We start from the raw sequence: 16,686 nt of genomic DNA on the forward strand, positions 1-16,686 counted from the left end.
ACCCATGGGCACCTAAAAACTTCTCAGTAGCTTTATCTGCTCTCTAAATTCCTTGCCAGATTGTTAGCAGCTTTTGAGATTGCTTCTCAGATGACTTTTTCCTCTGGGCATGGGAAATAATCACCAAAATTAAAGAAGGAAATCAGTGGCATTTAGCCTCTCTCTCTCACCAAAGTGATAGTCACAAAACAGAAAGAACTGGGTCATAAGGATGGTAAAAAGGCAAATTAAATATTCCGAAGTAGCAGCACAACCACTACCAATGAAGTTGGGCGGAAAAGTAAACACTAGGGGTCAGGATGCCCTTCCTCTTTTATCTTTTTCATTTTCCCCTTTCGTTAATTAGCATTCAAACTATGGTCGTGTTCCTGCAAATTAAGCAACAGCCCAAAGGGTGATATTTGAAGGCAATGTGGAAAAACATTACACATTTCATTTCTCAGTTAAAGTCTAAAATGCCAGTCTTTGTAACACCATATATTTAGACTTTAATCCTTGTGTAAGATCAGATACCTCTAATAGAAACATCATTGGTACCTTCATTTAAGTGAAAGGTGTTAGGAGAAAAGAATGAGGGGAGGTGTTTGCCTTGTAGTTGTGCTTATGGGTAGACATATACTATGGTGAGTATATTGTAGTCAAAGGTAATAAACGTCCCAATAAAAGCCTTTTATTTAAATTCTCATTTACTACCAGTTAATGAGCTCAGATTTCTCTCCTCCTTTATTTTTTCACTCGTCACTAGGGAAGAATGTTTTTATTACTTTGACCTTCATGTGCATTTATCAAGCATCTTTTGAGAATGTGTCATGTGAATTGTGCGATCAGGTGTGTTCAGCAACAGAAGCAGAGGTGTAGAGTTGGGGGTGAACATAGTAAGATGGAGCTATCAGTGAGCAAACTGTCCTGGCTAAAGTGGAGGCTTTATTGTATGTCAAAGGAGAGGGATATATAACTAAATAGATGTGGTGAGCAGACTTTAAATGTCAGGTTGAGGTGATGGAACTTTATTCTGTCAGTAACATGAAACTACTAGAAATTTTATTATATGAATAAAATATTATTCATTGCATGAAATGACATATTTAGGAGTATATTAATGACAAGCATTTATTCAGCACTATGTTCTAGATGCTACTTCTAAGCACTTTACATGCTTATACATTGTTCAGTCCTCACAATTACCCTATAAAAGTAGGTTGAACCTTTGTTATTCCTATTTTACAGATGAGGAAAATGAGATACAGATAAATAACTTGCCCACTGTCACACAGCTATTGTGTGGCAAAGCCAGGGTTCAAACCCAGGCAGTCTGTGTCCAGAGCTCTTAAGAAGAATGTCAGAGCAATATGGCAGAATGGCCAAAGGAATAGCTGCTACTAGGCTACATGGAGTCTTTAACAAAGTCAGAAAAGAAGCCACCTCTGGGTGAGGTCAGCAAAAGTGTTGGTGATTGGATGGCCTGCTATCTTTGTATGTGTTTCAAAAGGTGACCCTTCCTCTGGGCAGACACAGCCTCCATCTTTGGCTTGGGGAACAACAAGGCTAGACTTCAGCCCTCATTTGTCCCCATCTTATAGACTGTTGAATATCTGATTTTCAATTAAATTGCTGAAATAGATTAAACCTTCATGTCCCCATACCGTCAGTAAAGTCAGTTCTATACCACAAAGGGTTGTTTCAAAGTTGAATTTTTGTGAATCTGAGCATGAGTGTGTGTGTGTGCATGTTGTGTACATGCACAAAAGCAAAAAAGAGTTAGAGTTCCACATTAGGACTGATGCCAGAACAAGATCAAAGAACAGCCACAAAGTCTTGGAGTTGAGAACATGAATCCCTGATGAAATCTTTCAGGAATTAACAAAAATCTTCATTAAAGATGAAAGGTCATCCAAGGTCCTCAGAAATTCTGCTGGGGATTCAAATTCATGTAGATCTTAGGAGGCAGGGAGATCTCAGCTGTAATCTCAGTCACATTACTAATAATTTTAATTGGGGTGGGGGAAGGGATCCAGAAGAGTTCCATGGAGTCAATGACCTTCAATCATGCTAGGATTTGCCTACTAAGATACACAACTTCATTTAGGTACATGTAAACTGTATTAAGAAATCCATGTGCTTTTCCAAAACAGGACACCACACACTTTGGAGGCCCAGATTCGCATTGCTTTTCTATCCTTGCTAGATTTGCATACGTATTCCTACCTTTGAGCTCAGGGCCTCTTGTCCCAGTCCTAGTGAAGAGTGCATGAAATTGCCTGCCTCCAAAGATCAAGGTTCAAGATCAAGTCAATCATGATGTCCATTGTTAGTTGTTCGCACCCATCTCCTCTTGACCAGACATTCTCTGACTCCATTGCCCAAAACTTGAGTGCCCAGGTTCTTAGAACCATCTCCTGCACCTCTGCAACCTCCAGCCAGACCTCGTTTACATGTAACCCCACCTGCCTTGATGACACATTGCTAAAGACCACTGCATACCTCCTTATTCTTTCCTACCTAATTCAAATTTCACTCATAAATCTGATCAGGAAAATCAGAATCTGCCTCCTCTTCATAATCTCTGGTTTTGTCTGAATTCTTTCACTCTGAGCCCTAAAAGTAATTTCCCATCAAAATTTTCTGCTTGCTTTTAAACTCTAGACTTCGAGCAGAAATAACGACTTAGACTTCACCCGAGGTTAGATCATAAACTGGCTAAAATTTAAACGTAAAGTATGACCCAAATAATTTATTTATTATGATATCAACGTACCTGTCCCCTGAATCCCTTAAGGAACCTAAGTTCAAGTTCACTGTGTTAACGTAGTCCAAACAAGAAAGCCACAAAGTTTTATTTATTTTTTTAATTGAGAAAACTTTTCTTTTAAAATAAAAAAAGTGTTAAGGGGGTATAGTGCAGGTTTTGTTGCTTGATGCTGAGGTTTGGGCTTCTATTGATCCCATTGCCCAAGGAATGAACATAGCACCCAATAGGAAGTTTCCAACACTTGCATATCTCCCCTGCCACCACCATTTAGAATTCCCAGTGTTTATTGTTCTCATCTTTGTGTTCATGTGTACCCAATGTTTAGCTCCCACTTATAAATGAGAACATGCAGTATTTGGTTTTCTGTTTCTGCATTAATTTGCTTAGAGTAATGTCCTCAAACTGCATCCATGTTGCTGCAAAGGACATAATTTCATTCTTTTTTAAGGCTGTGTAGTATTCCATCGTGTAAGTGTACCACGTTTTATCTAATCCACCATTGATGGGTCACATGGGCTGGTTTCGTGTCTTTGAAAAGCCACAAAGTTTTAAAGAACAACAGGTTATTAACCTTAAGCAGCTCGTGAATGGGCTTCAGGGGATCTATAAGCTGTCTGAGATAGTGTAAAGTGTGTTTATGGGTATGTATGTCTATGTGTACATTTTTCTGAAGAGGGAGTCTGTAGATTTTATCAAAATTTCAAAGGGGTCAGTGAGCCATAAAATTTTAAGGTACACTGTCTGGTCTATCAACTACAGTCCCTCCAGATAGTTGGTGCCCTAGTATATATCTTTGCCTCTACAGAAAAGCTAAAATACTTGGCAAGTTGCAAGTTTTCTGACTTTCTTATTATTTTTTAGTTTGTAATACTAAAAAATACTTGAAAGAATTAACAAATTCCAAGTCACCATTGCTGACAGTCTTAAAACACCTAAATATGACTTTGAAAAGTTTGAAAATTTTTTTCGTAATTACACTAGACATTAATACTCTACTAGTAAAGAATTAAGAAAAATATTTAAATATATTCACACACATAATAGACTTGTTACTTAAAAATTGATAAAACTTTTAGATAACCATGCGTTTCTGTAATCTTATAGTTTTTAAATTAGATTCCATTCATAAACTACATAGTGGGACATTTTTATGGTGTGAGAACGCAAGACAGGACTATCATCTGCAATGTGGGCTAATCCTAGCAGGTTTTCACAGTATGCATTTGGTATATCTGAATCCAGACGATAAAATGCTCTTGTATAACAGGTCTTCTTTACCATTGTATCAAAAAATCCTACTGTTCCTCCACAAAGAATTCATTCTGGTTGAGATAAATGTCAATATCTTAGGCACACATAGAAGCACTATTTATTCTATTAAATTGGAAAGGCAATTGGTCATGCAAACCTAGTCAAATCTCAACTTATATCCAATTTTGCCAACCCACTGGGGTTACCTGAATCACAGTCAGTCAGAACAAATACAAGGTTTTTGACAGCAAAACTACTCCCCAACCAATACTACATAATTGAGTCTTTTCCACTGAGGTTGACTAGGTTATGATATTAACTGAGAAGTTTCTATCTCTCTATCATATATCTATCTATCTACCCATCTGTCTATCTATCTCTATCTGTCCCCCTCTCTCTCTCTCTCTTCCTCCTTCCTACCACCAATTGCATCACTCTGACCCCCTCTGCTGCTTCTCTTCTCCACCCTTGTAAGACCCTTTTGATTACACTGGGCCTAGGGCCTAACTGGATAATCTTGCTACATTAAGGTCAGCTGATTAATAACCTTAATTCCATTTGCACTTTTTTTTTTCACCATATAAGGTAATATATTCACAGGTTGTGGGGACTACAGACATGGACATCTTTGGGGGCCATAATTCTGCCTGACACACCTCCTGAGGCCTAGTCGTGTGTTCTGATATATTATCTATTTGTTCTTCAAAAGAGGACATAAACATATTTCTTACCTCACACCCCCTAAAAGAACGACATGCTGCTTCACCTCAGACTTGATTCCCTATGTAAGGGGACACAATTACTTCATTTGGAAACTGATTTTTTATTTCCGAGTACTTCAGAATCATAAAGCAGCTTTGAAGAAAAAAGAAAATCTGATAATTTAGAAGCAGAGTTAGGTATATTTTCATAAAAATAACATAGACCTGAAGAACATCTCCAAATATATGAGACTCAAAAGAGCAACTTAATTTGTTGCAGCCTTCCCTGGTTCCTAAGCAAATGCATCCATGTTGATGTTGTGAGTACAAGGGAAATTACGGTTATGTTTTCTGGGTCCTATCATATGACTATGGTGTATATACACACCGCAAGCATGTGCAGACCCAGGTTGGAAGACGCATTTAGCACCTACCTTCTTTTAAGGGCATAGGCGAACTTTATGAATATTAATTTCAGTCAGGATCACTATTTGCAGAAGTTTTTCTCTTACCAAGTAGAGGCTGTCACTCAGTAAGTGCATTATTACTCAAATGAGCAGGCCAAGTAAAGTGCATTTGAGTTTCTATGAGAATACATCACCAAACAAAGCAGGGGCTGTACAAGCAGAAGGTGTGTGCAGCAAAGGCCTATTAAGGGGATACAATTTTCCCATGAACTCTTTGCCCATTATATAATAATCACAGCTGTATGCTGTTGGAAAAAAGATTCGGCTTCTCCATATAATAAAATTATACCTAGGCATGCAGCAAATCTCCTAAAATCACATAGAGGAAAAAAATATAACTTTCATTAAACATTAATGCCAACACTCAAGCATTAACCACAACAATTTGTTACACTAAAAATAAGGAAGTCAAAATGCTGAAAGTGGAAAATATAGTCCTGAGTCTTTGGCCACATTATCCAGCCGCTTCATTTTTGTTGCCATTAAAAAGTTAGGATTCCCAAAGCTTTATCAATTTCTAAATTTTACACAAACCTCAAACCACCTTAATATTCTAAATTTATTTCTGCGGTCTTTTACATTTTAGAAAACTTTTTCTAATCGCAAAGTTCAAGAACCACTTTCCTGACTCACCTGCTATCACCTATATAGTTAGTATGGGATGACTCCCCTTTTTCATACACCTACTTGAAGGCACACACACACACACACACACACACACACACGCATATGCATACAGGCAAGGTAAGTCCCTTCAGGACCTGCCTTGCAGAAGGAAAAACCGAACACATTACCTGGAATGAACTGAGACTGGAATTATAAATTATGGAGACAAAATCATTGCTATTCAAAATGCTCCATTCTGACTTACTGCCTAAACTCGTCGAGGATTCCAAGTGAGAGACAACATTGAGGTTTTAATTTTTTTTTTTTTTAACAGAGTTTCGCTCTGTCGCCCAGGCTGGAGTGCAGTGGCGCTATCTCAGCTCACTGCAACCTCTGCCTCTCAGGCTCAAGCGATTCTTCTGCCTTAGTCTCCTGAGTAGTTGGGGTTACAGATGCCTGCCACCACGCTTGGCTAATTTTTGTGTTTTTAGGAGAGACGGGGTTTTACCATGTTGTTCAGGCTGGTCTCAAACTCCTTACCTCAGGTGATCCGCCCACCTTGGCCTCCCGTAGAGCTGGTATTACAGGTGTGAGCCACCGTGCCTGGCCAAGGTCCTTTGTTCTTTTTTTTTTTTTTAAATAAATAATTAACTCTCTAGAAAGCTATGTAGGCTTTTCATCTACATGTATTTCCATTAATGTAATTGTTTGAACTTACATATGCATGATTTTTTTAGCAAAAAATAAAGTTTTAATTATTTTATTGGAACTATCAATCCCCAGAAAACTTCAAGAACCACCATTACAGCTGCATTTCAGATTATTCTTAATGTGCATACTGATTCAATAATAGAAGCTCACCTGAAAGTCTGATGGGTTGTGCTCTTGTTGATTTTGCCATTCCCACAATCTACTGGCTTCTTTATTTGACTAAGAGATTAGTTTAATGAATGTATTCTCATTAGGGATTTTTTTTTTTTTTTTTTTTACCATATCCACAGGGTATGAGTTAAGTCTGGAGAATGCTGATTGTTCACTTGTGGTGGAAGTTTGACTAGAAGGAGCCTGGGCATACACCAACCACAACACAAAGAAATTTCCCAAAGAGTTCAAGTAACCCCAAATTCTATTCAATGTTCTTCCTTACAATAAATAGTTCGTGATGAGGTTGATCAGAATTCATTAGGTAGTAACACTGTTCTCTTTTCATGTTACCCTCCTAATGTGGAAGCATCATTTGCAGCCACAGAACGTAAAGTAATGAGTTGTTTTACCAATAGCTAGAATGAATTTTTTCTTATTCTAATACACTGTCTAGCATAAATCTCTTTACAGACCAGTGGTATTTTCAAAACAGCTATCTATGGTTAGATGTAGATGGGATGCTAAATTAGCTTGCATGGGAACTCATATCAAAAAGTATTTTCATTAAGCTTAAGGAACAGAAACTCTTTAATGTAAAGGACATACTTCACCCAAGCTAAAGGAGAAAGTTGCCTTTGAGTCAGTTTGCTCGGGAATATAGAAGAGCGAACCACTCTGAGCAGAGTAAACGTGCTTTTTCTTACTTAGTGATGCATTTGTGGCTGTCTGGAAAACCAGGAGCAGACTAGTGATACAGTATTTCTCAAACACACACAGGGAAGGACGCCTGAGGCTGCGCTGTGATCACCATGCAAACCAAGTCTGAGCAGATATAGGCCTTGGAAACGGAACACAATTCATTCAAAGAAATACTCCAATTCTAATGGCCTCATAGAAAGTATAAAATGCAGTTGAATCTTAAATCAGTTTTACATGATTCACAACTTATAGCTCTATCTCTAACCTGCCCCCTTCTCCAAGAACATGATTTTAAATAAAAATTTCAGTTTAGATTTTAATATTCCTTCTGTTGGACTTTTCCCTAATGAAATTTAAATTACTAAAAGCAAACAGACCCACCGTTTTTAGCCCTCATCCTTCTGGTGGTATTTTGTGTTTTAGGTTTATTTATTTTTCTGAAATCAATGGAATAGACCCATACTATCTGATTTTCTCTTTGCCGTAAAAAAGAAACCAATATATGTTTCTCACACATAAATTAGACGCCGATCTTGGGATATGCAACTATTAGAAAACTCCACATCAACTAAACCAAATTATTCACAACAAGGAAAGTGATGGAGAAAAAGCTTTTTTAGATATGCCTCTGATACTTTCATGACTGACTAATTTATAAGAAAAATCCTACTCATAACAGCTAAAGAAAAATAATTTTATTATAAATAAAGTATACTATTCAATATCGTATAGAGCTTACACTCTTTGATTTACAGTTTTTCTCAGAGTCTGTTTAAACTTTGAGCATCTGCAATGTTGGTCTCTCATTTTATTTTGTTAAAATCTATTCATTCTCTTATACCCCACGGGAAATTTCTCATCTTCCTTTGCATACACAGGTCCAAATATAATTCTGGCCCTTTCCATCATCTCAAATAAATAAATTAAAACCTCATATGTAAATCTATTGCAGCTGAAAGAAGACTGGGGGCAGGGAAGAACAAAGCATACATACATCACGGAAAAAGACATTATAAATAAAAAGCAAATTAACAGTAGTGAGATATTTGTCCTTTACAACTAATGCATTTTGTTAAATTAAGGGCCTGTCAAAATATATAATATGACTTAAAAGAAAGTAAAATATTCCGATACATGGTGAACACATTTCTAAAACCTGTTTCTCAAGGAAATTCATGAAAACTAATGTTTAATTTTTCTTACAGTACCTTGTGACCCAAATTCCTTCACAAAAGAAGTCTGCCATACTTTCAGAATGGAAAGCAAGAACTTTTGTTTATTCCAGTTCTTCTCTAACCATGGCAAATATAAAGCATTGACTGAATTGTTATAGTATTTATTCCCTCAAAAGAAAAAAAAAGAAGGCTGGGTGCGGTGGCTCACGACTGTAATCCCAGCACTTTGGGAGGCCGAGGCGGGCGGATCACGAGGTCAGGAGATCGAGACCATCCTGGCTAACATGGTGAAACCCCGTCTCTACTAAAAATACAAAAAAGTTAGCCGGGCGTGGTGGCAGGTGCCTGTAGTCCCAGCTACTCGGGAGGCTGAGGCAGGAGAATGGCGTGAGACGGGGAGGCGGAGCTTGCAGTGAGCCGAGATGGCGCCACTGCACTCCAGCCTGGGCGACAGAGCGAGACTCCGTCTCAAAAAAAAAAAAAAAAAAAAAAAAAAAGGAAATTACACTCTTTAGCAAGGCAAAAAAAAAGAGTCACAAGTAAATTTTAGACATTTTCTGTGACTGAGGCTTACAAAGTGGCATCCAAGTGAATTTCCAAGTGACGTTCCTCTTTATGACTCTGTAGGTAAACAAAGTCCTTCTACCACACAAGTGAAAGCAGCAGAAGCATCTCTATTCATAGACTACCTTTAAGGAACTGCTAAGAGGCCAGACTCCAGCCTACCTCAGTGGTTCCCCAAAACTGGTTGCACATGAGGGCCGTCTGGGGAGATTTTTTAAATGCACATGCCCTGGTCACACTCCCTAGCGATTCATATTTAATACAACTAGATTGGAGGCCCAGGAAGTTGAATTTTTTAAGGACGCAAATGAATTTGATCAACCAGGCTTGAAATCATCAATAGTACTAGATGAGCATACTATTCCACTTATTGACAAAGCAGCCATAATTGACACTAATTGGTTATGTCTACTCCCGCAAACTCTCTTTCATTTACATTTAAATTTTTATTTTTATGATTTTTTAGTATATTTTTATTTCAGTAGCTTTTGGAGTACAAGTGGTTTTTGGTTACATGGATGAATTGTGTAGTGGTGAAGTCTAAGACTTTAGTTCACCTGTCACCCAAGTAGTATATGTTGTACTTACTATGCATTTTGTAATCCCTCACTTCCCTGTCACTCTCCCCACTTCTAGGTCGCCAAAGTCCATTACATCACTGCATGACTTTGTATACCTATAGCTTAGCTCCCACTTATAAGTGAGAACATACGGTATTTGGTTTTCCATTCCTGAGTTACTTCACTTAGAATAGTAGCCTACAGCTCAATCCAAGTTGCTGCAAAAGACATTATTTCATTTTTTTATGGCTGAGTAGTATTCCATGGTGTATACATGCCAAATTGTCTTTATCCGCTCATTGGTCAATGAGCACTTATGTTGATTCCCTATCTTTGCAATTGTGAATTGTGCTGCAATAAACACATGTGTGAAGGTGTCGTTTTGGTATAATGGCTTATTTTCCTTTAGGCAGATACACAGTAGTGGGATTGCTGGATCAAATGGTAGATCTACTTTTAGTTCTTGGAGAAATCTCCACACTGTTTCCATAGAGGTTGTACTAATTTACATTCCCAGCAGAAGTATATAAGCATTCCTTTTTACCATATCCATATCAACATCTATTTGATATCTACTTTGATCATCTACTTTTTAATAGTGGCCATTCTGGTGGGGGGAAGCTGTTATCTCATTGAGGTTTTAATTTGCATTTCCCTGATGATTCGTGATGTTGAGCATTTTTATATGTTTCTTGGCTATTTTTATATCTTCTTTTAAGAAATATCTATTCATGTCATTTGCCCACTTTTTGATGGAATTATTTAGGGTTTATTTCCCGCTGATTTGTTTGAGTTCCTTGTAAATTCTGGATATTAGTGCTTTGTTGGATGCATAGTTTGCAGATACTTTCTCCCATTCTGTGAGTTGTCTGTTTAATGATTATTTCTTTTGCAGTGCAGAAATTTTTTTGTTTAATTAGGTCCCATTTGTTTATTTATGCTTTTGTTGCATTTCCTTTTGGGGTCCTAGTCATAAATTATTTGCCTAGGCCAATATCCAGGAGACCAATAGCCTAGGAGTTTTTCCTAGGTTTTCTTCTAGAATTTTTATGATTTCAAGTCTTACATGTAAGTTTTTGACCCATCTTGAGTTGATTTTTGTATATGGTGAGAGATAAGGATCCAGTTGCATTCTTCTACATGTGGCTATCCAGTTTTCCCAGCACCATTTATTAAATAGGGTGTCCTTTCCCCAATTTATGTTTTGTATGCTTTGTCAATTGGTTGTAAGCATTTGGCTTTATTTCTGGGTTCTCTATTTCATTAGTCTATATATGTACTTTTATACCAGAACCATGCTGTTTTGGTGACTATAGCTTTGTAGTATAATTTGAAGTCAGATAATGTGAAGCCTGCAGATTTGCTCTTTTTGCTTAGAATTGCTTTGTCTATTTGGGCCCTTTTTTTGGTTTCATATGAATTTTAGGATTGTTTTTTCTAATTCTGTGAAAAATAATGTTGGTATTTTGATGGAAATTGTATTGAATCTGTAGATCGCTTTTGTCAGTGTGGTCATTTTCATATTGAATCTTCCATTCCATGAGCATGGGATGTATTTCCATTTGTTCGTGTCATCTATTATTTCTTTCAGGAGTGTTTGATAGTTCTCCTTGTAGAGATCTTTCACCTCATTTGTTAAGTATATTCCTAGATATGTTAATTTTTTGCAACTACTATAAAAGGGATTGAGTTCTTGGTTTGATTCTCAGCTTGGTCGTTGCTGGTGTATAGCAGTGCTATTGATTCATATACATTGATTTTGTAACCTGAGACTTTACTGAATTCATTTATCAAATCAAGAAGTCTTTTGGAGAAGACTAGGGTTTTCTGGGCATACAATCATATCATCAGCAAATAGAGGTAGTTTGACCTCCTCTTTTCCTGTCTGGATGCTTTTTATTTTTTTCTCTTGCCTGCTTGCTCTGGATAGGACTTTCAGTACTATGTTGAATAGAAGTGGTGAAAGTGGGCATGTTTGTCTTGTTACAGTTCTCAGGGGGAATGCTTTCAACTTTTCCTCATTCAGTATGATGTTGGCTTAGGGTTTGTCATATATGGCTTTTGTTATTTTGAGGTATCTTCCTTCTATGCTTAGTTTGTTGAGAGTTTTTATCATAAAATTGTGCTACATTTTATTGAATGCTTTTACTGCATCTATTGAGATGATCATATGGTTTTTGCTTTTAAATCTGTTTATGTGCTATATCACATTTATTGACTGTGTTTGTTAAATCATCTGCGTTCCTGGAATGAAACCCACTTGATCATGGTGTATTATCTTTTTGATGTCTTGTTGGATTGGTTTGCTAATATTTTGTTGAGAAATTTTTTATCTATGTTCATCAAGTTTATTGGTCTGTAATTTTCTTTTTTGTTGTTGTTATGTTTTTTCCGGATTTTGGTATCAGGGTGATACTGGCTTCATAGAATGAGTTGCAGAGGATTCCCTCTTTCTCTTTTGGAATAGTTTCAGTGGGATTGATGTCAATTCTTCCTTGAATGTCTGGTAGAATTCAGCTATGAATCTATCTGGCCCAAGCCTTTTTTGTTGTTGGCAATTTTTTTTTTTTGAGATGGAGTCTCACTATGTTGCCCAGGCTGGAGTGCAGTGGCATGATCTCAGCTCACCACAACCTCTGCCTCCCAGGTTCAAGTGATTCTCCTGCCTCAGCCTCCCAAGTAACTGGGACTACAGGTGTGCACCACCATGCCTGGCTAATTTTTGTATTTTTAGTAGAGGTGGGGTTTCACTATGTTGGTCAGGCTGGTCTCAAACTCCTGACCTCACAATCCACCCACCTCAGCCTCCCAAAGTGCTGGGATTACAGACATGAGCCACTGCGCCTGACCTGGCAATTTTTTTTATTACTGATTCAATCTCACTGCTTGTTATTATTCTGTTCAGGATTTCTGTTTCTTCCTGATTCAGTCCAGAAGGGTTATATATTTCCAGCAATTTATTCATTTCTTCTAGATTTTCTCATTTCTGTGCATATAGGTGTTCATGGGAGTCTTGAATGATATTTTGCATTTCTGTGGTGTGGTGTCAGTTGTAATATCTCCATTTTCATTTCCAATTGAACTTATTTGAATTTTCTCCCTCCTTTTGGTTAATGTAGCTAATGGTCTATAAACTTGGTTTATCTTTTCAAATAACCAACTTTTTGTTTCTTTGTTCTCTGGGGATTTTTCAGTTTCATTTAGTTCTCTTATGATCTTCATTATTGTTTTTCTTCTGCTAGCTTGGGGTTTGGTTTGTTCTTGTTTTTCTAATTCTATGAGGTATGACATAAGGTTCTTAATTTGGGATCTTTCAGACTTTTTCTTAGCACTGCTTTTGCTATATTCCAGAGGTTTTAATAACTTGTGTCACTATTATCATTCATTTCAAAGAATTTTTAAATTTCCTTCTTGACTTCACTGTTAACCCAAAAATCATTCAGGAGCAGATTTTTCAATTTCCATGCATTTGTATCATTTTGAGCATTCTTTTTGGAGTTGATTTCTAGTTTTATTGCACTGTGGTCTGAGAAGATACTTGATATGATTTTGATTTTTTAAAATTTATTGAGACCTATTTTGTAGCCTATAATATGGTCTTGGAGACTATTCCATGTGCTTAAGAGAAGAATGTGTATTCTGAAGTTGTTGGGTAGAATGTTCTATGAATATCTGTTAGGTCCATTTCTTCTAGAATGTAGTTTAAGTCCTTTGTTTCTTTATTGACTTTCTGCCTCAGTGATCTCTCTAGTGCTGTCAGTGGAGTATTGAAGTTCCCCACTATTATTATACTCCTATTTCTTTCCTTTGGTCTAGTAGTAATTGTTTTAAGAATCTGGAAGCTCCAGAGTTAGGTGCATACATATATTTAGGATTGTAATATTTTCTTGTTGGATTCTTTTATCGTTATATAACGATCTTCTTTGTCTTTTTTTTTTTTTACTGTTGTTGCTTTAAAGTCTGTTTTATCTTACATAAGAATAGCTATTCCTGCTAGCTTTTGGTTTCCATTTGCATGAAATATCTTTTTCCACCCCTTTACCTTGAGTTTATAAGAATCCTTATGTATTAAGTGAATATCTTGAAGGCAGTAGATATTTGGTTTTTTATTTTTTTATCAATTCTGCCAATCTGTATCTTTTAAGTGGAGTGTTTAGACCATTTATATTCCACGTTAATGTTGAGATGTGAGGTACTGTTCCAGTCATCATGTCGGTTGTTACCTAGATACTTTATTTTTTTTCATTGTGTTATTGTTTTATAGGCCCTGTGAGTTTTATGTTTTCAAGAGGTTCTATTTTGGTGCATATTGACCTTTGTTTTCAAGATTTAGAACTCGCTTTAGCATTTCTTGTAGGACTTGTCTTGTAGTGACAAATTCCCTCTGCATTTGTTTGTCTGAAAGACTTTATTTCTCCTACACTTATAAAACTTAATTTGGCCAGATACAAAATTCTTGGCTGACAGTTATTCTGTTTAAGGAGGCTAATGATAGAACCCCATCTTCTGGCTTATAAGATTTCCGCTGAGAAGTCTGCTGTTAGTCTGATGGGTTTTCCTTTATAGGTTACCTGATGCTTTTGTCTCACTGCTTTTAGAGTACTTTCCTTCATGTTGACGTTAGGTAGTCTGATGACTATATCCCTTAGTGATGTCCCTTTTGCAATGAATCTCCCAGGAGTTCTTTGAGCTTCTTGTAATTGGATATCTAATTCTCTAGCAAGGCTAGAGGAGTTTTCTCAATTATTCCCTCAAATAAATTTTCCAAACTTTTTGCTTTTGTTTCTCCCTCAGGAACACCATTGATCCTTAGGTTTGACCATTTTATATAATCCCATATTTCTTGGAGACTTTGTTCATTTCTTTTGATTTTTTTTCTTTATTTTTGTCTGTTTGGTTTAATTTGAAAACTTCATTTCTGAGCTCTGAGATATTTTCTTCTACTTGGTCTAGTCTATTGTTAAAACTTTTCATTGCATTTTGTAATTCCCTGAATTTGTCTTTCATTTCCAGAAGTTCTGATTGGATTGTCTTTAAAATATCTATCTCTTCAGAAAAATTTAAATTCATATCCTGAATTGTTCTTTTTAATTTCTTTATGTTGGTTTTCACCTTTCTCTTGTATCTCCTTGAATAGCTTAATAATCAACCTCTTGAATTCTTTATCTGGTATTTCAAAGATTTTCTCTTATTTTGTAGCCATTGCTGGAGAGCTAGTGTGATCTTTTGGGAATGTTATGGCATCCTGTTTTGTCATATTGCCAGAATAATATTTCTGGTTCCTTCTCATTTCAGTAGACTATTTCTTCTAATTATTCTGGAGTTTACTTTTTACTCTACTGTGTTTTTTTAAATCTCTTCCCCTTTAAGAATGCAGCTTTAATGTTTATAGTTCATTGTAGCCTAATTTGTCTCTTGTTGCATTCAAGGATGAAGACTTTATACGAGTTCCTTAGTTATAGGCAGTCTTTGTATGATGGCTTTCTCAAATGCTTGTTGTTGTAGCAATGTGCTCAGTGTGTGAGCAGGTTCACTGTCTGGTTTGGGGTTGGAATGACAGAGGTCCCTTGAAGCTTCCTTATACCCCAGTGGTCTGCATTGATTTATTTTTTTATTTTTCCCCAGTATTTTATTTACTAGTATGAATAGTTCAGCCTTCATGCCAGTAGTGGAGGTGTCCATGGGTAAAAATTGGTTGTGACTAAAGCAGGTGGCTAAATGCAATACTGATGGTAGGCCGAGGTCTCAGCCTTGACAGAGGCAGCTGGGGGAGCTCTCAGTGAAATGCACTGAAGTCTTACCAGAGATAAGGATGGGAACCACCTCAGCTGCCCTTCCAGGTCAGTAGAAAGGTGATCCACCTCTTAGTCACACTCCTGACCCAGTGTTCTGGCTATGCAGATCGAACAGGCACTTCTTTTCATTTGCAGGAATGTCAATGTTCCATAAAGAGAGGATCGTGACTCTCCCCCTGTGCAAGTCTGGAGCTGGAGAGCACTCTTTCTGTGGGATGCAGTCACCCTGAAATGAAACTCTCTCTTTAGTAGCTTTTACTTGAGAAGAGTCCAATATGCCCTACCTACTTATTGTCATGCCTTCATTATATTAAAAAAAAAAAGTTGTGAAGTTAAAAAGAACAAGAAAACTGAGATGTTCCATGATATTCTCCAAATTTCAAGATAGTATCTACTCATCTTTCCTGAAGAGATCGTTTGAACTCTTAAATTATCTCACTTTATAAAAGACCATTTTATAAAAATGAATAGCATGGATCTGATCTTGGTGACATCACCCTCCCCAGCCAATCATGCATTGCTCTCTCAGATTATCCAAGGTTTTGTTTGGGCTCTGAAAATTAACCCAAACTTGTCTTATTGGTTTGTCCAGCTTGAATGGGCTATGTCCAGAGATTAGGAAAATAAATAACATTTTGCATGATACTACCTAACATTTAGCCAAATGAATTTGACCCTACCAACCTAAAGTCAAAACCAAAGTAAACAAAATGCTACCTAATTCTCCAACAAACTTGGGTTTACCAGGCATCCAATTGGTGTAGTAGAAAGAGCTTGGTTGTGGGAATTAGGCTAACATAAGAATAAATCTTAGCTCCCCTGTTCTACATAACTCACGCCACTCTTGGTAGGTTTCTTAATTTTCTACCCTGAAATTTCCTTATCTGCATCATGGAAATTATGGAAATTATGATATTAACCTGACAGTGTTTTTTGGTTTCTTTTTTTTTTTTTTTGGAAGATTAAATGGGCTGGCTTAAGAAAACTTCTGTGGTCATAATCAATGCTCAATAATTATGAAGCAGACAGGCTTTGGTGCCAGGGAGACTTGGGATTTTATTCCAGCTCTGCCTATAAGTAATTTGAGGCTTTGGGAAATTCCTTAAACGTTCTAAGTCTCAATGTCATCACCTACAACATGTACATAATAATATTGCGCCTACTGCCTTGAACAATTGCAACGGGTAATACACAGAGAGCATTTTAAGTAGTCTTCCATGTGCTGGCACTTAGTAGACATCATTCAATGCCATCT

General features: G+C 36.9%; 1 long non-coding RNA gene across 1 annotated transcript in view; it reads left to right on the top strand.

Annotated features, from left to right (window-relative positions):
• Nucleotides 1-16,686, top strand: part of LOC107968509 (uncharacterized) — a 43,784-nt gene that overhangs the window by 4,516 nt on the left and 22,582 nt on the right. The gene's annotated exons all lie outside the window — the stretch shown is intronic.

The sequence above is a fragment of the Pan troglodytes genome, chromosome 16, assembly GCF_028858775.2.
Source record: "Pan troglodytes isolate AG18354 chromosome 16, NHGRI_mPanTro3-v2.0_pri, whole genome shotgun sequence".
NCBI lineage: Eukaryota > Metazoa > Chordata > Mammalia > Primates > Hominidae > Pan > Pan troglodytes.